This window comes from Gavialis gangeticus, unplaced genomic scaffold (assembly GCF_001723915.1).
Source record: "Gavialis gangeticus isolate Ggan-Ray unplaced genomic scaffold, GavGan_comp1, whole genome shotgun sequence".
NCBI classification, from domain to species: Eukaryota; Metazoa; Chordata; order Crocodylia; family Gavialidae; genus Gavialis; species Gavialis gangeticus.
The window spans coordinates 3,727,982-3,731,268 of record NW_017729030.1 but is presented as its reverse complement, the minus strand read 5'-3'; positions in this window follow the sequence as shown (position 1 = coordinate 3,731,268).

Genomic DNA, 3,287 nt, shown 5'->3' with positions numbered 1-3,287 from the left:
AGGTCCCTTCCGACCCTAGAAACTATGAAACTATATATCAATTCATTTCCAACACCCAGTTATAATGAGAAACTAAAGATGCCACAATACACTAAAAAAGCCAAAACAGAACGAAAGAAAAAAAAAACAGAGAAAGAAGCAAGGCCCCTCCCCTCCACAAAAACACAGAATATTACTAGAGGCAGCCAGGACACGTACCTTTTACTTATTATCTAAGATCCACAAAATGGGCAACCCAAGATACCCCACTGTCTTGGGCATCAGTATCATCAAGGTAGGAGTTTCTGGATACATTGGCTATTTGAAGGACACCACAAATTTTCTAAAGAAACTAGCTTCCACTGACAAACTTCCAAGAAGCACCATAATTGCTACCAGGGACATCACCTCTCTATACATCAACATCCCCCGTGAGGACAAGCCATAAAGAACATTATCCACAACTACGACACTGCTTCTGTTTCCATCACACTCTTCTATGCGTCTTCACAGACAACTATTTCAGATTAGGAGATTCCTATTTACAAATGTATGGCCATCAGCTTCTTACAATGCCCTCTGCTGTCTATATTGAAGAAAACGGAACCTCCCTGGATGTTATGTTGCTGACTTGCGAGTAAAACAACAAAACTTAAAAAGCAAGCTTGAACACAAAATTGAGGACCAAAAAATCATCCACTGACCGGGTTTTAACAGAGAGTCTGGATTCTTATCCCATTACCTAGACTAACTTTTATAGCCTTGGCCACGTCCATGCAAGCATGGACATTTGGTTCTCCGGGGACAGGTAGCACCACTGCTACTGCTGCTACTTGTGTTGCTGCTACTTGGCCCCGGGAAATGCCCATGCTACGTGTGCTTTGGGATGCAGCCCGGGTGGGCTAAAGGAAGATGGGGCCAGCATTGTGCTGGCCCCAGCAGCCTTACCTGGGATTTGGGGGCCTCTCTGGGTTGCAGCAGTGGCAGTTCTGCTGTGTGGAGACTGGGTAGCAGCTGCAGCATGCCACCAGGTGCCTGGCCCCACTTTTGAGCAGTGCATGCTGTCCATATGTGCACTGCTCCACCTTTTTTTTCCTGCAGTTTTTTTTTTGACCCCCTGGATATCCAGGGGGTTTAAAAAACTCACAGAAAAAAAGGGGAGCAGCGCACACATGGGCTGCATGCCCTGGCACACATGGCCTTGCAGCATGGAGAACATCTGAATGTGTGATATGTGGCACGCAGATGTGTTTGCAGCAGCGCTCATCTGGATGCAGCCCATATGCCCTTCATTGGGTTAACTGCTTTGTTTATCCACCTTCACTTGCCTTAGCAGTACCACCATCTCCTATCCTTTCCTCTCTCTTTCTTTATCCTTTGTTCTTACATTACTTTATTCCTTTCTGTTTTATTACCTCTGTTCTCTACAAGTCTGTTCTGAGCATCTGAAGTAAGCTTTTGCCTACAGAAGCTTATGCCTCTCTAAACCAGTTTGTTTCTAAGGCACCACCCTACCCTGCCTTTTGCCTGACTTCAGACTAACACAGCTAATCACCCCGCCACCCACCCCCATGGAAATGTTTTCTTAAAACATTAAAAAAATGCAACATTCTCAAAGAGGTTTGTTGCACCTCCGTTTGATAAAGAACTAATCTGCCATTAGTTTAGCTAAATTTCAATTGTCTTTTGTTCACAAACTTCATTGCAGATGGTTGCTTCTTTATTTAAATCAATAAAGCAAGCCTGACTCCTGTAGTCTCTATAATTTGTTTGTAAAGGACTTTGCATAATAAATGAAAAGGTTTTATTACTTGTGCTTCATTCAGTGGAGGAAATGTTCAACTTAAATAATGCAATTAAAGGTGAGAAGAGAGTAATTTTCTACAAACTCTCTCTGGTGGTTTTCTCAGCAGGAGTCCTAAACCTTTAAACACCTTCACAGTAGCAATCTGTTCATTTATCACTCACAGGTTTTAAGGCAGCTTTCTTTTATTTTAGCAATCATTACAACTTACATCAAGATGCTTCTTCTAAATGTCATAGGACTATAGGAGGGCTGACATATACACAAGATACAAGTTCTGAATTCTGACAACTTTAATAAATGCTAGCTACATTGTTTGAAGTCAGTGGGGTTCAACAAGGTTTTAGTCAGAATTTTGGCCTGCAATATTCTGGCTAAGTGACAACTTTTGTCTTCAAAAACAAAAGCAGAGCTCTCACTGAAAACAAAGAAATGTAAATCAGTAACCACAGAATTTCATGTTAGGTGTGTATGCTGAACAGTTTATCTTACCTATTCAAACATATATGACTCTTACATGCTAAAGAATGAGCTAGAGGTGATATATAAGCTCTGGTATGGTTACAGCAAAGAACTGTTTTAGTTCAATATTTTTGATTTTGGAGCCAAAAGTTATTAGATTTATTCCATGGTTGAGCATATACATGTAAAAAGGCAGCTGTGCTTTTTGATGCTTGCTTTTCAAGATTGTTCACAAACACTTTGGTCACTTTTATTGTCACATACACAGATACAGATGCACTGAATTCAATGGAAGTTTCATCCTGTCTACAGTGGAATACAACTAAGCCTACTTTTAAATATATTTATGAAATAATCTCTGGAGGACTGCCTAATCATAGATCCTGAAACACATAAAATGCTCGTTATTGCAGATGCATTGTTTGAGTCAGATGAATACAATGAAAAAAATAGGGATTTATAAAACTGTAATTTCTTTGGGTAGGATTCTGTCACTGTTACTCATGCTGATTTCAAAGGATCTAATGAGCTGAGTGAAATATCATAGAATATCACAAAGTGTTTCATTTAAGTTTGGGTCCTTGGGGTTGACAATATACTGCAGTGGTTCTCCACTATTTTAGACTGAAGACATCGCTTCTTAGACTCCTCAGAAAATGCCAGCTCTTAGCTTTCATTAATTTTTGGAGTTGCAAAGGACTCAGAAAGACCATAACAGGTAAGAATATTTTTGACACATGGATTCCTATTTGAAATCTTTGGGTGTTTCTTACATATTATGTATAAGTGTTTGCACACCTCATAGTGCTAAATATTGAGCAGCAGACCACAGCACTCTAAAAAAAAATCTCATGGCACCCAGGTTGTGAACCAGTGCTATAGAGGATAACAAATAAAGAGCCCATAGGAAAAAACACATAACCTTAAAAAAATTCTGATACAGTGCATACATAAAAAAAACCCCATACAAGAGTATTTTTAAAGCCAGAGAACAAGAATCAAACATAGAAAATAATTAGCGATCCCCCCCCCCCCCCCCCCC